This window comes from Sus scrofa, chromosome 7 (genome assembly GCF_000003025.6).
Source record: "Sus scrofa isolate TJ Tabasco breed Duroc chromosome 7, Sscrofa11.1, whole genome shotgun sequence".
Taxonomy (NCBI): domain Eukaryota; kingdom Metazoa; phylum Chordata; class Mammalia; order Artiodactyla; family Suidae; genus Sus; species Sus scrofa.
This window is the reverse complement of record NC_010449.5, coordinates 87,865,283-87,883,372: the sequence shown is the minus strand read 5'-3', so window position 1 is coordinate 87,883,372 and position 18,090 is coordinate 87,865,283.

The following is an 18,090-nucleotide window of genomic DNA, read 5'->3' as shown; positions in this document are numbered from 1 at the left end:
TTGTCTTCCAAGGGTTGAAAACTAGGGGAAAATTGCTAAATCCGCTTTAGAATGGCACACTGGCTAGGATCATCCCCCACTTGGGCTCCCTTAGCTCCTCCCCTCCCTTTCTCCATTTAGAATTGTGAGTGCTTAGCCTAACTCCATAGTAAGTCCTCAGTAAAGGGCTATTTAAGCAAGAAATTCCTAGTTCAGAATATATTCCTCTAACACATTTCAGAATTTTACAGGTACAAACAAAACAATGTCAAAAAAAAAAAAAAAGGATTAGAGCTATTTGCTGGATAACAGATAAATGCATAGAAAAAGGCATTTATCATTATGATCATTACAAGCTCAGATAGTATTAACATTTTTAGAGACCTTGATGTCCATTCATTGTAAATAGTCCTCCAGAAAGATTGTGCTTGTTAAGGTGTTGGAGTGCCTAAACTCCCTGATTTAAGTTCTCTTTTTTGTATTCAAGAAAAAGATACTTTAGAAGTATCCAGTTCTGGGTTTAGATCCTGGATGCTCAGAATCTTTGTAAAGTGATCACCTCAATCCAATAGCCACACAATGACAAATACATAAAAATAACCCTGTGCAGAACCCTTAGCACGTTGCCTGGCACAAACCAAGTGCTCTGCCCACTTTAACTCCCTCCTCCTCTTCTCTCTTTAGAGACAAGAAGGAAACCACACCCCAGATGTAGATCTGATCATGCAGAAAAAAACGCTGTTAGAGAAATTTAGAGAAACAAGGACCCTGCCTCATTTGTAATAGAGAATTTCCAACTAATTGGAATATTGTCATGTATTGACCTTTCCAATAGATGTGGCAGCCACCTAGTCTCTTACCGCAGAGTTTCCTAATCTTTCATTAATATAGGTCAGATGCACCCCTTAATGATAGAAACAATTTAATTTCTGAAACCCTTGATTTTTTCCATAATGACCCTTCCAGCAATAGGTTTGCTGATGGCTGCTCAAGGGGTCAAATTAAACTTCTGAAGTCATTACATTTCCAATTGTAGAAGAGTTAGGGGGCTGCTAGGTTGATGAAAGGAAAGGAATCACAAAAGGAGCACCCTAACCTCAAAAAATGTTACTGCCATATTTCTTAGTCTGGAGTCAAGGGGATTTAATTTTAGGGTCTAGAGATTCTCGCCCTATAACTGTTAAAAAAAAAAAAAAAAAAAAAAAAAAAACAACAACAGGCTCACTTTTGGAGGTAACATAGTTTTGATTCAGTTAGATTTGGTCTGATATTTACTTTAAATGTAGGTGCCAGTTTGGAGAAGGTGGGGACTGTTATTCTGACTCCAGAGAGATTTATGGGCTGGCTCAAGGACTGCACATTTCATCCTATTGCTTTACTCTTTATGCCCAGGCTTTTCCAGTTTATTCAGCTGCACTCATAATTATCCTCAATTATTTATAATGGTAGGTTTCTGAGGCTGGAGTTAAAGAAACACCATGTTTTTTGAGACTTAAACACTATTTAATAGAAAAGGACTCCAACAATTCATGTGAGGCCTAAATTCAGGTTTTCTTGGGCAGATTTTTTTTTTAATTTTTCATTCTTAATACTATTTTTCCCCTAAATTATATGGAATTTGCAATATTAAAGACATATTTATTTGCACACAGCTATTACCAATAACTTCAGTTTCAGAACAGCTTAAGTCACTTTTTTTTTTTAATGCAGCAAAGGTATCATATAATTTTCATGCTTTTAGGTCTTATAGTACATGGATTCCCAGATAATTTGGGAAAGACCTGGTCAATAGAATGTAATTGATCAGAATCTTTTTCCCTGTTTTACATTATCCAATGTGCAGCTATACTCAAATTCGCCAGTTGTTCCAGTAAGGATCTTTATAGCTGTGCTTATTTTTTCCCCCTAGAGGATCTGATCAAGGCTCATGATTGCATTTATTAATAATATTTCTTTAGGAGTTCCCATTGTGGCTCAGTAGTAACAAACTTCACTAGTATCCATCAGGATGTGTGTTCGATCCCTGACCTCGCCCAGTAGGTTAAGGATCCAGCATTGCTGTGAGCTGTGGTGTAGGTCACAAACATGGCTCACATCTAGGGTTGTTGTAGCTGTGGTGTAGGCTGGCAACTGCAGCTTCAATTTGACCCCTAGCTTGGGAACTTTCATATACTGCAGGTGTGGCCCTAAAATAATAATAATAATAATAATATTTCTTTAGACTTCTGTAATTTAGAAAGCTTTCCTCATTTTTTTCTTTTTCTTTTGGTCTTCCATGACATTGACTTATTTGAAAAGTCTAGGTCAATTGTTTTGTAGTCAGTTTGCACAATCTAGATTTGTCTGATTGGTCCCTCTTTGGTAGAATCAGGTAACTTTTTCTGCAAGAATACTACATAAAGGAATTCCCATTGTAGCTCACTGGGTTAAGGACCTGACGTAGTCCCCGTGAGGATGTGGGTTTGATCCCTGGCCTCGCTGAGTGGGTTAAGGATCTGGTATTGCCACCAGCTGTGGTGTAGGTTGCAGGTGTGGCTCAGATCCGGTGTGGCTGTGGCTGTGGCATAAAACTCAGCTGAAGCTCTGATTTGACCCCTAGTTTGGGGACATCCATATGCCACAGGTGCAGCCATAAAAAGAAAGAAAAAAGAATACTACGTAGATGATGTTATGTTCAACTGTACTGCTATACATACATACACATATATATTCTGTTCTCCAACCTCCCATTTACTCACATTCTTCTCATGTGAAAAATATATTCATTATATCCCAAGGCTGAGAAAAATATATTCATAACATTTCAAGGCCCTCAGAAATCTCCAGACCATTGTAACATTAAAACCCAGAATTTCATAATTTAAATGAAATCCATGTGTGTGATTGTGGCTCTTTATTTTATTTTTTTGACTTTTTGCCATTTCTTGGGCTGCTCCCTCAGCATATGGAGTTTCCAAGGCTAGGGGTCTAATTGGAGCTGTAGCCAGCAGCCTAGGCCAGAGCCACAGAAACTTGGGATCCAAGCCGCGTCTGCAACCTACACCACAGCTCACGGCAATGCCAGATCCTTAACCCACTGAGCAAGGCCCTGGACCGAACCTGAAACCTCATGGTTCCTAGTCGGATTCGTTAACCACTGAGCCACGATGGGAACTCCTGATTGTGGCTCTTTAGATGTAGTCCTTAAGTATAGCTCCTTGAGTACAGTTCTTAGTCTTTAAAGTTGTGAAAATCTTATGATATAGACATGTTATCTGTCCTCCTACAAAGTACACATCCAATGTACTATGGTGAAAGAAGCATAGGATTTCATTACAGATGTCCTGCTCAGAAAGGGAGGAATTGAGGGGCATAAAGTCATTGCTGGTCCATAGCAATTCTTGAAAAATACTGTGAGTTCCTAAATTAGGACCCAGTCCTATTTCTACCTAGGAATGATTCTCATAGCTCTTGGTTCCACTGTCTGAGTTATTTTCCTTTTTTATGAACAGTAGCATGAATCTACAACTAAGCAGTTTCCTTGTCTTGCTTCTATCTAGTTGAATTTCAAGAGCCCAAAGTCCTTTCTACATTTCATACCGTATTTACCTCTTTTAGTCCAAGCTGATATAATTATTTTAAATACTTAGTGGGTCTCCTGTGCATCTTATTGGGGGAGGGGCTCCACTACCTTAAAATAAAGCCACACTCACAAATCTCTTTGATATAGTTCTTCTCTACTTTGGACTTCTACGGAAGAAAGACAATAACCTAAATTTCTTACAAGTCTGATTGATTAAGAGGATCTCTTAGTCACACCCTTAACATCTTAGCGAGCTTTCTGTTTGCCTGAATCTACTGTGAGGCAACATTTTTAGGCTTTTTAAGTATATTAACAAAGCATTTTGCAGATATACCCTTGGCTTTATCTTTGGACCAGTCTTTCCCAGCAGTACTCTGGATTTTATCTTTTCTCAGAAGTCATTTTAAAATTTTAACATCATTTACCATATCGAGATAATGAGAATCTTCAAACCTTTCAGTTTGTTTTTGGATTAACAATCATCCCTTTAGTTTATCCCACCCACTTGCATTTTACTGTAAGCAGCAAAGAGAAACTAAGTGGCATCTTCAACACACTGACTGGAAATGTCCCTAATTTGATCACCCAGTTAATCAGGTACATTTTCTACCACCCACGTCATTATAGACAGCAATATTGCTAAACTTTCTGCTATTGCATAATAAAGATCCCCTTTTATACAGTGTCTAATAAGATTTTCTCCATTTTTCTTTAAGCCTTTTCTGATGGGCTCTTTGAAGTCTATAATTCTCAAATAGTATGTTTAAAGCACTTTAAGCTTTCCCTAACATGCTCCTCAAAATCCTTACAGCATTTCCAGTCTCCACTCATTTTGTGTTTCCAAAACAACTTGAACATCTTGGATTTTTATTGTATCAGCACCCCGTTCTTGGTACGAAATCTGTGTTAATTATCTGCTGCTGTGTGGCAAATTATCCATAAACCCATTAGCTTAAAACAACAAATATTTATTATTTCACACAGTAATGGTGAGGGTCAGGAATTGAGAATGACTTAGCTGAGTGGTTCTGGCTCAGAATTTATCAAGAGGGGAAGCTTTTGGTAGGAGCTATAGTCTCTGAAGACTTGACTAGGGTTGGGAGATCCCCTTCCAAACTCACTTCTGTGGCTGTTGGCCAGAGACCTCAGTTTTTCACCTCATGAGACATTTCATAGAGCTGATCACAGCATGGCTTTCCTCAGAGTGAGTGATGAGAGAGAAAGAGAGAGAGAGGGAGAGAGCAAATAGTGGAAGCTACTCTACTCTAATGATTGTCTCCAAGTTCCACACCATCACTTCTGTCTTATTCTATTCATCAGAAGCAAGTCACTGGTCCAACCCAAAGGGGAGGGGTGAAATAATGGCACCAATAACCAAGAAGCAGATTTCATTAGTGTCATCTTGGCATCTGGCCACCAAAGCAAACCACTTAACCTCTCCTGTGTGTGCATTAATGTCCTCATCTGTAAAAACACAAATAACAGTTTTTAACTCACATAGTTGCTGTGAGGTGAAATGAGAGAATAAATATTTTCATTTAGAATAAATACTCCCTTTAGAACAACCCTTAACATCTAGGAAAAATGTGACTTTTGGCTCTTAATATTGTTTTAACCATGTGAATAACTCATAAAACTTTATCTTAGTGCTCAAGACACTTTATCTAGTGTTCAGGGCAATAGTTTTTCTTTTTGAAATGTGTGGATGACTCCTTGTATCTAAAAAATATACATCCAAAAATATTATCTTTATATTCATTAAGACTCTTTTGGTTCACTGGCTCAAGGGAAAAAGAAAAAGGGAAATTAAATCCAGAGATAGATTTCAATCAAGTCTGGTCCTTAGTGATTCAGTAATGTCATTATGAATCTGTTTCTCCCCATCACCTTCTTTGTCTCTCCCCATCTCCTCTTAGCTCTGCTCTCCAATGCCTTTTTTTTTTCTCCTCAGAAAGCTCTTCACTTGTAGTAACAGTACAACTACCAGAAGCTCTAGGCCCCTATTGTATCAGCTTTGTACCCTGAATGAAATGAGGGTTTCTGTATCCCAATACTTTGATCAAAAGTCTCAGGGCTCTCTTTCACTGGTCCAGGTTTGATTGCATGTTCATCCCTGAATCAATAATAATGGCACCATAGTGCTACAGGTAGGTTACTAAAGAAGACTTAGCTCTGGAGTTCCCTAGTGGTGCAGTAGGTTAAGGATCTCCAGTTGTCATTGCAGTGGCTAGGGTCACTGTTGTGGTGTGGGTTCAATCTCTGGCCCAGGAAATTCCACATTAAAAAAAAAGAGAGGGAGTTCCCGTCGTGGCGCAGTGGTTAACGAATCCGACTAGGAACCATGAGGTCGCAGGTTCGGTCCCTGCCCTTGCTCAGTGGGTTAACGATCCGGCGTTGCCGTGAGCTGTGGTGTAGGTTGCAGACGCGGCTCGGATCCCGAGTTGCTGTGGCTCTGGCGTAGGCTGGCAGCTACAGCTCCGATTCAACCCCTAGCCTGGGAACCTCCATATGCCACGGAAGCGGCCCAAGAGATAGCAACAACAACAACAACAACAAAAGACAAAAAGACAAAAAAAAAAAAAAAAAAAAGAGAGAAGACTTGGCTCCCTTCTAATAGTATCATCCTTCTGTTTTTGGTTAATCTTAAATTGCTATGCAAACACAACTTAAAGTTCAACCATCCCACCATTATATTAGTATTCATAAGCAATTCTATGTAAAATATATAGAATCGACATTGATGGCCTAGAAGATGAAATGTTCTGATTAGTCAGGCCTGGGTCATGTTTCCATCCTTTGACCCAAAGAGGGTGTCAGTTACTTCTGAGCCATATGAATAAAGGTTGCAGGATGGGTGTGTGCTTCAAGGAAAACTGAAGTACTGTGGACAGAAGCAAGTGGGTTGGACACTGAGAAGGCAAAATTAGTAGATATCCACCTCAATCACCTCCCCTTCCAAATTCATTCCTTTTCCTTTGTTCCATCCTTCAGTCAAGGTCACCACTTGGACTGAAAACTGCCAAGTCACCTCGGACACTTCGCTCTGCTGGGCCCCAAACATCCAGACTGATGCCAAGTCCTTTTAATTCTCTATCTTCACATGTCCAGTACATGTCCTCAGGTTTCTTCTTTCCTGCCCTTATTGCTATGGTTACCTCTACCCAGAATCTCCTCCCACTGCATCACTGCCTGGCTAATTCCTCAAGTCTTAAAAGCCAGCTCAAGAACACCACCTCCATGAAATTCCCAACTTAGGAGGAGTCAGGTTAGTCACCGACTTATAGGAAGATAGTTCTGGGTCTCACTTTTATTTGGGAGCTACTCTCACAATTAAACAGAGCTCTTAAACCAAGACCTTTGGAACTTAGGAAAGCTTGGAACCAGGTACAGGGAAAAAACTGGCCTTTCACCTCTCTCTTCTCTTTTTCCTCTCCACACATTTACTTCCCCCTCACGCAAAGCAAATGCCTTGCAAATGCCCAATTTGCCTAAATGTAGAAACCTATTCATCCAGAATGAAGGCATCTGAGAATATTTTTAAAATATTTCACATCTGTGTCTCACTTCATGAAACGTCCATGAAGCTTATGAAAGAACTATTTAATTTTGTTTTCTTTCCCCTTTCTGGCTTCCATTCAGATTTGATGGTCTCTGTCACACTAGCTGGAGGAGGCCCTCTGTTAATGCACTTAAATCTTGACCTGCAGACCCCAGAGGGTGTATAATTCCCAGCTGAGCTGTGACTAGAGCATTACTTGGGTAGGCCTTGGCCTCAGTGAATGTTAGGGACAAAACTTGTGACACAAGACACTCTGATTTAGCTGGGGTAGTTTTAGCTGTTCTCTTGAAGTAGATATCAGGTCTATGTAGAAATCTGCTTTACTTCTTTTTGTTTTTCTCTTTGTTTCTCTCTCTCTTTTCAAGGACAACACTACCTCCTGATTTTCTACTTTAAGAATTCAGTGACAAAAAGACAGCAGCTGTATGACACACACACACACACACACACACACACACACACGAAAAGACTGATTTTAAAAGAAAGCTCAAACCTGTCCAACTTCAGCAGGGTTGCCAAATCAGAGAGGAGCCTTCACAATAACTTTTGTTGGGACCTTGCCTGTCTGTGCTGATGGTTACACATTCCAGCTACTCATTTGTTTCTGACTTGACTTGCTTTTCCAAATGCTTCCATTGAGTTATGCCACTTATCACCTGCTTAGTATGTGACACTTTATCTGCCAAGACAAATGTCATATTAGAAACGCCTTCCAGTGAATGAGGGCAATATAGGATTGCAACACAGAAAAGTCTAGCTTTTTCTTTTAATCCACTTTCTAAGTCTGCTTTCCAGATCTTGCCTGCTGCTGAGGTTGGTGGGATTTTTATTATATGCAGGCGTGTTGTGTTTAAGCCACAGAGACAGAGCCTCAGATAAATGGGTACTGATTCGTAGAACAAACTGCCCTTGAAACTCCAAAACCCTGACAGTAAATTTGATCAAAAGAAGTAACAGTGATTAAAAACAAATGTCCACAAATGTTGTGGAGCTACCAAAAGATGAGGTCATCAGATTTTCAGGGCAGTTCTATAGATTTCACACAATCATAATGCTTTTTAAATTAAATGAACTAAATGCATTTGAAAGTGAGAAGCTGACAGCTTTGGTTAGGGCCAGAAATAGAAGGCACGCACTGGGGTGCCTCAACTGTGAGACTTTATAGTCGTAAACTGCTTCTGCTAATAAATTTCAGGGCTGGGTTACAGCCCTCCTGCTTCTTCACTCCTGAGAGGCCTCTGAGAACTTGTCTGTTGGAGTGAAGATCATTGTCTCCAGATTTGGTAAAAGTCTCAAAACTCCTGTTAATGTTGTGAGAACCATGGAATTGGCTCTTCAGGTAAAAGGGGAGCCAAATGGTCATTGTCAACATTCCTGTTTAAATCAAATTTCTTCCACCCCTAACAGCACCATCAACACAAGATCAAATTCCCATCTAGCATGTTGGGGTTTGTTTGTTTGTTTTTGTTGTTGTCTTTAGGGCTGCATCCTCAGCATATGGAAGTTCCAGGCTAGGGGTTGAATTGGAGCTGCATCTGCCTGCCTACACCACAGCCACAACAATGCCAGATCTGGGCAGAGTCTGCGATCTACACCACAGCTCCAGGCAATGCCAGATCCTTAACCCACTGAGTGAGGCCAGGGTTCGAATCTGCATCTTCATGGATACGAGTAGGATTCTTAACCACAACAGGAACTGCTAGCATGTGGCTTTTTGACAATATAAATTTTTGAAGATATAATTTTCTCTTTCAGTGGGGAAGGGGAGGTGGTGGGGTAGGTAGTGTCAGGGGCTCATAAAAACAAGTCAAATTTGTGGACATGAATTGTCATGGCAATTTAGAAAAGCAAATCTGATCGTGTTACCCTCCTGCTTAGAATGCTTCAAGGACTCATTATGCATTTCATAGCTTAGCCCCCCAGACTGTTTGTAGTCTGACCCAAACTCTCCAGCCTCTGCCCTGGCCCCGTCCCCCACAACCCCTGGTCCCTTTGGTTTCATATTCTGTGCCTAGACATATGCTGTTCCCTTGGCAGGCAGAGCCAATTCCACCTTCCTTTCTCACTTGCTCTAATCTTTCTTGCCCTTTCAGGCCCCCACATGCTCCACTCCCCTTCTCGACTCATTTCCAACACACACACACACACACACACACACACACACACACACACACACATACCTCATTTAAGATACTCTTCCTGGGACATGCCCAGAGTCTATCTTTGCCCTTATAGATTTCACAACTCCAGTCTTATATTTCTGTTTTTCCCTCTGAACTGAGCCCCACAACTCATTTATGTATATCCCCAGCTCCTGGTTCGATCCCTAACACAGAATACATGCCTAACACAGAATACATCCCTAACACAGAATTCATTTTATGGAATCCAAGAATAATCAAATTGCCCATTTCAGTTTCTGGAACACAGAGTATTCTGGACTAGACTTCAGTGCATTTCTTTCTTCTTCTTTTTTTTTTTTCTTTTTAGGGCCGCACCTTCAGCATATGGAAGTTCCCAAGCTAGGGACTGAATCGGAGCTGCAGCTGCTGGCTTATGCCAACATCCACAGCACTACCAGATCCAAGCCACATCTGTGACCTGCACCACAGCTCACAGCAATGCCGGATCCTGAACCCACCAAGTGGGGCCAGGGTTCAAACCCGTGTCCTCATGGATACTAGTCAGGTTCATTACCACTGAGCCACAATGGGAACTCGCCTCAGTGCATTTCTGATCAACGATCAATGTTAGAAGGAATAAGTGGCCCTAGGGCTCTCAGAAGGACTTGGTAATACAGCAAAAAGCACACAGCTCAGCCCCAGATTTGGTGACCAAGATCTAATTAACTATGAGCCAGACGCTGTCCTGGGCACTGAAACATGCATGTTCTCACTTAGCCTTCTTAGCAACTTTCCAATGTAAGTCTTGTTTTCTCCATTGTTACATATAAATAAGCTTCCCAGGAGTTGCCATTTTGGCTCAGTAGTAATGACCCAAACTAGTATCCATGAGGATGCAGGTTTGATCCTTGGCCTTACTCAGTGGGTTAAGGATCCAGTGTTGCCACCATCTGCAGGATAGGTCACAGATGCAGCTTGGATCCCGAGTTGTTGTGGCTGTGGCTGTGGTGTAGGCTGGCAGCTGCAGCTCCAACTCGACCCCTATCTTGAAAACTTCCATATGCTGGACATATAGCCCTTAAAAAACAAAACAAAACAAAAAAGAACAAAAAAGCTGCCCAAAGCCTATGGAGATGGGAAGTAGCAGAGTTTGTTTCCAGATCTTCATCATTCTAATAGTCTTCTCTTTACATGTAGCGTGGATGCATAAGTCCCTCTTATTTCTCTGGGAAGATCTGAGTGAATAGAAAATTTCCTGTGTTTTTGAAAGAAAGAAGTGCAGATTATTGAAATCTACAGGAGCCTAAGTTTGTCTGGGATTGGATCACAAGGGGACCTAACAATATCTGACTCCAGAATTTACTCACAAATTTCAGATCCTGAGGTGGACCTGGAGATCACGGGGGAGAACCTGGACAAGGACTAGCTATCATAAACCTTTTTCTGGAGTTCCTGTCATTGCTCAGTGGTTAACAAACCCGACTAGTACCCATGAGGACTCGGGTTCGATCCCTGGCCTTGCTCAGTGGGTTAAGGATCTGGTGTTGCTATGAGCTGTGGTGTAGGCCACAGACATGGCTCGGATCTGGTATTGCTGTGGCTGAGGCTGTGGTGTAGGCCGGCAGCTACAGCTCTGATTCAACCCCTAGTCTGGGAACTTCCATATGTCATGGGTGTGACCCTAAAAAGACCAAATAAATAAATAAACCTTTTTTCTTTTTGTTTAAGCCTCTACAAACCCATGCCATTGTTTTTAGAATACTAGGCAGGCACTGTATTGACAGTTTATTTTTGGCTAATCTACATTGCTGGTGTTATGCAACAATATAAATAAATCTGTGCCTCCATTTTGGATGCATTATACATACCTTTACTGAGTACTTGGGTATAGTGGCGAGGAGAATTAAACAGGTATACTACCACCTACGTGACTGTAGGACTGTCTTCTGCCACAGAGGCACCAATGAAGTTCAGTCAATGACAACACTTCCAGTGCCCTGCCCAGTGGTCTCTCTCAGGCCTACTAGAACCACCCTTTCTCCCCAGGGCAGTCCACTTTGGTCCTCTGGAGTTTGTGAGAACAGCTGCACCTTGGCAAGCCCTGGCCTGGGATTAACTTGGCAAGAGGTTATCCTGAGACTTCTCTGACTCATAACTTTGGGGCTAACTCTGAGCACCAAGCCCTAGCCCTGCCTTCTTTTGCTCTTTCTCCATGCTGATTCACACTGGGCTGGGATTTTATTGTCAGCAGTCATAATTGTGCATGGGTGGAACTTGGATTTTAAAGATGATGGGAGGTTAAGTCTAGGGCTTCTGTTAGCTTTGTTATTCACTGGGTCACTTTTCTTAATTGAAAAGAAGAGGGAAGGAAAGAAGGGAGGCACGGAGGGAGGAAGGAAAAAGAAAATAAAAAAATGTCCCTCAGGAGTTCCTGCTATATCACAGTGGGCTAAGGATGTGGTGATGCTGCTGCTTCAGTTTAGATTCAATCCCTGGCCCAGGAAATTTCTGTATGTCTGTGGGTGCGGCCGAAAGAGAGAAACAAATTAGAATGGCCTCTCTCAAAACAAGAGGAGAGAAATCCCACCATCACCAGAAGTGTGCTAATAAACACTAGCTGACTGTCATGGATTTTGTTGCAGGAACTTTGCGGTGAGTGAATTACATGGCCTTGACGTGACTGGAATGCACCGAAGGAGTTTGATTGTCAACAACCCACACTGAAATCTATTCTCGTCCACCTTCTATATTTTCTCTCAGCCCTTAAAAAGCTGGTTCTGGATCTAGTTCACAAGAAAAGAAGCCAGGTGTAGTAGAAAAAGTATGGGTTTTCGAGTCAGCTTATCTGAATAATCGTGTGATGGTGGGCAAATTGATCGCTTTGAACCTCTGTTTCCTCATCTGTAAAACAGCAATAGTACTGACCCTGTAGGACTGCCATACTGGTTAGGACTATTGTATAGAAGGTGCCTGGCACATTAGAAAGCATTTCATAAATGGCAAAGATAATTGTTATAGCTATTTTTATTGAGGCCCTTTGAAGCAGTGAGAATGCAGCCTCACAGAGTATACTGTGAGTTTACATTTCCTTCCTCTGAGACTGTGGCAGATTGTGGCATATGCTCCCCCCAACTGCCATGGTAGTAGGGTCCCAAGGACTGACTCAAGTTGTGAGGATACCCAAAACAATCAGTATGGGAGAGAATTAGTAATAGATGGGGGTGGGTGGTAAAGAGCTCTATCTGGCTCAGTGGCTAGCAGTTCTCCCACTTACTACCAAAATTATCTTGGGCAAGTTGTTTAAATCACAATGACTTTTTTTATTTTTAGGGCTGCATATGGAAGTTCCCAGGCTAGGGGTCAAATCAGAGCCACACCACAGCCATAGCAATGCTGGATCAAAGCCGCGTTTGCCGCCTACACCATAGCTCACAGCAATGCTGGATCCTTAACCCACTGAGTGGGGCCAGGGATCAAACCTGAGTCCTTGTCGATACTAGTGAGCCACAAGGGGAACTCCTATGACTTAGTTCTTTTATTTGCATCTGTCCTTTTGGGTTATCCTGAGGATTAGAGGGGGTCACTCAAGCAAAAAAAATTTCTTAGTAAAAAATTATCTGAGGAGTTCCCGTCATGGCTCAGTGGAAATGAATCTGACTAGCATCTATGAGGATGCAGGTTCGACCCCTGGCCTCACTTAGTGGGTTAAGGATCTGGCACTGCCGTGAGCTGTGGTGTAGGCCAGCAGCTACAGCTCTGATTCGACTCCTAGTCTGGGAACTTCCATATGCTGCGGGTGTGGCGCTAAAAAGACAAAAAAAAAAAAAAAAAATTATCTTAGGTGTTAAAGAGAGACAAGCTGGATTCAGTTCAAGTGAAGTTTGGCACAGATTTTGAAGCAAAACTGCCTGGTTGAAATCTGACTTCCGCTACTGCCTGCTTTATTTTCTCAGCTGTAAAATGGGTATAATAGTAGCTTTCTTATCTGTATTTATTACATACTTTTGTTATGAGGAATAAATGAGTTAATACACATCAAGCATTTAGAACATTACTTGGTATATAGCCAAATACTACACAAATATTTGTTAAACAGATAAAGGGGGTATCAGTGGAACAAGAACAGAAGACACCACCAGAGTAGTAGAAAACAAAATTGGTTGACCCTGGTCCAGAAAGGGGCATAAAGAACAAAAGCAGTAATGAAGCAAGAGCTTCCAAGGCAATTGCTCTAAGTGGAGCTGAAATATTCACATTCAAGGCACTTTTTTTTTTTTTTTTTTTTTTTTTTTTTTTTTTTTAAATTGGTTGCAGGCAGTGAAGTGTGAGGATATGTCAGCCTTGGTTAAAGACCAGGATCTGAGTGGACACAGTCCTTCCAACTAGCCATGGATTCCAGGAGAGTATCATGGCCTCACTCTAATTGCAGGTCCTGCTTGCTTTGCTTCCCAGAGCCATTGCCTGAGGAGAATAGCTCCAAACCTTTTCTGAGGGGATGGGTTTGCTCAGGGAAAGTTCGATCTTCAAGGAAGGGCCACTGCTTCAGAAAGGCATGGGACTGCTTCCAGGGTCAACATATGAGTTGCTGAGAAACCATGGCCATTTCTGCTTCTTCTGCTATCTAACCCTGGTGCACAAGCAGGACGTGAAATATTCAAATTCCAGTGATGGAGCCAACTGTGCAAATTCCTGACGGGCAAATTGAGGCCCATTATCTGTAATTACAGTCGTCCGAATAACATGCCAGAGAGACCCTGTTTTCTAGCCGTCAGTAATCGCAGCTGCTGCTCTGGTGCCAAATGCATTCAGGGGAAGTCCTAAGAATGGAGATGAGCAGCCCTCACAGGGGATTCCTGGCAGCCACTGTCAAGCAATCCAAATCTCCTCTGCTTACAACCTTCAAATGGCTCCCAGGATAAGCTGGTTAGTTAGGCTTGTCATCATCTGGTCCATCTTCGTCTTGAACTTTTTCTCCCCTTCTTCACTTAAGCCAGACCAAACTCCTCGTTTAGCCTGAACGATCTGGTCCCCGATTCCATCATAGTGCTCTTCATTAAGATGCTTTCCCACATGTGATTTAGTCTTTCCGCTTGAATTACCTTATCACTAACTCCAACTCATCCTTAAGCTCTTAGCTCTGCCCCTTTCTCTCCTCTTGACTACCTTAGGCTGGATTTTATTCCTTTTCTCTGGGCTCCCATAGCACCTGTGCCCACACAATATAGCAAGATCATTCCATGTTTGATTTGTTTGTCTCTCCATCTAGACTACGAGCTCTCTGAGGGCAGGGGCTGCATCTTATTAGTGTATCTTAGAATCTACCACAATATCCAGCATCACTAGGCATCCATCTCGTGGATGCTGGCTGTGAGAACAAGTAATGTCTTCCTTGCTTTAACGCTAATGAGATTATTTCTTCATCTGGTTAGATCAAAAGTTTCCTTTCCTGGGATTACTATTCAAACCTACTTTAAAGTCAACCAATGAAAATCCAGGAAGAGCATTTCATTGATATACTGAGGATAAATTCAACTAACTACATGCCCTTCTACCTTAAATATTGTTTAAGGGTGGGTTCCCTAGGTATGTAATAGAACATAAAGACTTAATTAAACTTATTGCTTCTCTTTCATCATGATGCATTTATTAGGGCCTTATTTAAATATGACTCTGCGTTAGTCTGCCATAACAAAATAGACTAGGTAGCTTAAACAAGGCATTTATTTTCTCACAGTTCTGTGGGCTGGAAGTCTGAGGTCAGGGTATCAGGTTCTGGTGGGATTGTTCTTCCTGACTTGCAGATGATCAGCTTCTTGCCGTTTCCTCATGGGGTGGCAGAGGAGAGAAAACAAGCAAGCTCTCTGGTGTCTCTCCTTCGAAGGGTATTAATCCCAACATGAGAGCCCCAATCTTATGATCTCATCTAACTCTATCACCTACCGAAGTCCATATCTCCAAATACCATTACATTTGGGGGTAGGACTTCAACATAGGAATTTGGGGGTGGACACAAAACATTCAGCCTATTATAGCACTAAATAAATAAGCAGATGATACAAATCATGTCATCCTTTGTCAGGAGCCAGCAATTTATCATCTGTGACCTACAAGAATTCCCACACCATCCAAAAGTCTCCTTTCTTGGGTCAGCCATTCTAAAACTAGGTAGACATGCTAGCATTACATGAAAAATCTTGGTTGTCAGCCTGAGCCAAATGTATATCCTTTGTTGTTCTTCAGTTATCATGGATTCACAAAAGATGAGCAAGGTCTCTTGATGAGCCCATGTGACTCCCATTTTGGTGAGTTCTCTTTCTCATTCTGGATTGCTACCCTATGTGAAGACAACCTATAATGGCAGCTTACAATGTGGTGGGCACATGCTGGGTGTTATAATCTCACCTAATTCCACAATAATCCTGGGAATATAAATTATTATACCTTTTTTTTAAATGTGAGAAACTGAATTTCAATGAGACCAGTAATTTTTTTGTTGTTGTTTGCATTTTAGGGCTGCAGCTGTGGCATATGGAGGTTCCCAGGCTAGGGATCAAATCAGAGCTACAGCTGCCGGCCTACACCACAGCCACAGCAACACCAGATCCAAGCCGTGTCTGTGACCTATACCACAGCTCATGGCAATGCCGGATCGTTAACCCAATGAGTGAGGTCAGGGATCGAACCCACAACCTCATGGTTCCTAGTTGGATTTGTTTCCACCGTGCCACAGCAGGAACTCTGAGACCAGTAATTTTTACAGCAGGTAACCAGTAATTGGATGTTCAGATTTGAATCCAAGTCTACCTGAGTCCAGAGGCTCTGGGAAGATTTTGATGTTTCCAGAGTCCTTTCTCGTACCACTTGTCCAATGTGCCAGGCTCTGCATAGACAATGGAGATACAGTAAGAAATAAAACAGACCAAAAAATCTCTGCCCTTATGATTTACTTTCAAGTTATGGAAGACAGACAACGCATAAAACAAGTAAAAATAAATAGTATATCACATGGTGATACATAAAAAATAGAGAAGGGAGGGGGACAAGGATTACTGGGTTAGAGGAAGTCATGATTGAAAACACATTGGTCAGGAAAGGCCTTACCGAGGGGACACTTTGGTAAAGGGGTGAAAAAGATTAATTTTTTTTTTCTTCTTAGGGCCATACTTTCAGCATATGGAGGTTCACATGCTAGGGGTCAAATTGGAGCTGTAGCCGCTGGCCTCCGCCACAGCCACAGCAACGCAGGTTCTGAGCTGCATCTGTGACCTACACCACAGCTCACCGCTATACCAGCTCCTTAACCCATTGAGCAAGGCCAGAGATCGAACCTGCATCCTCATGGATGCTAGTCAGATCTGTTAACCACTGAGCCTTGATGGGAACTCTGATAAAGATTAAGTTCTATCAGATTGTCATTAAGTCTGAAGTCCCCAAAACTTGGAGTAGCTTTTTTTTTGAAAAGCCGTGGTGTCAGGACTTTTTCTCTTGCAAGTGATACAAAAATAGACTCAAATGGACTTTAGCAAAAAGTGTGAATATATTATCCCAGGAAACTGAAAAGCCCAGTCCAGGCTGGATTCAGGGGTCCAACAGTGTCATTAGGACAAAACCGTCTTCATTTGTATCTGTCTTATTCTGCTTGAACTGCTGTAACAAAAATATCATAAACTGGGTGGCTTACACAACAAACATTTATTTCTCCCATTTCTGAAGGCTGGGATATCAAAGATCAAGGTGCCGGCAACTTCAGTGTGTGATGTGGGCCTGTTTCCTGGTTCTTAGATGGCTGTCTTCTTGCTGTGTCATCATACAGAAGAAGGAGCAAGAGAGCTCTCTGGGTCTCCTTCATAAAGGCATCAAAGGTATATCCACTGATTAGCACTCCAACCTCATGACCCAATCTTTCTCTAAAGGCCCTACCAACTGATACCATCACACTGAGGTCAAGATTTCAATATACACATTTTGGGGGACACAAACATTGAATCCATTGCAGTATCTCTGTTTTCTTCTGTAGTGACTTTGTTCTTTAGCTCCACACAGAGGTGAAATCGCTGCTGTCAACTCTAGGTCAATATTCTGCCAGGTTCACACCCAGAAGGGAAGAGAGAAGGCACCCCTCTCTACCTACAGTACAAGCAAAAATCTCATTGCATTTCATTGGATTGCAGGCTCATCTGGACACATTACTGTGACTAGGATGGGAACACACAGCTCTGATTGGCTGTGCCTGGTCACCTGCCTGCCCCTGGAGTCTGAGGGAGAGTCAACTTACCAACAGCAGGGAAGGGTGGGGCTCAGAGGAAATTTGGGGTGTTGCTGGGAGGAAACGAATGACTGCTAAGTAGAGAAAGCAACAAGTATCCACCCTCTCTCTAGTCTAAAAACAATTCGTTTTATCCCACTGAGTGTAATGTTGATCCACTGTGCTCCAGGCCCAAAGAATGGGTCAGCATAAATTTCTCCCTAAGGGATAGCCTGCAGAAGGTTGTTTAAGCTTGTCCAGTGGGACTGGTGGTCTCTGGAGTGTCCTGTCACCATGTAGTCAGCCCCTGGAGGATGGTTGGCTGTGAGTTTTGGCCTGCGACCTCTTGTCTTTTTTCTGTGGGCTTCAGGAAGACTGACATCACCAGTGTCAGAAGTTCATGTCTGTTAGAGTCTTTTTCTGCTCATACTGACCAACCTACACATTGCCCACTGGGCCTGACAAACTGCTGAGGTCTCAGTCTTAAATCCTGAAAACAGAGCCCACTGTTTTAGTAGAATATCACTATTTTCCTAGGATGGTCTATCTTGGGCTTTGGCTTAGATGGTCCTGAGACTAGATCTTGCCTCCACAGCTAACTCGCTATGGGACTTGGGCAGGT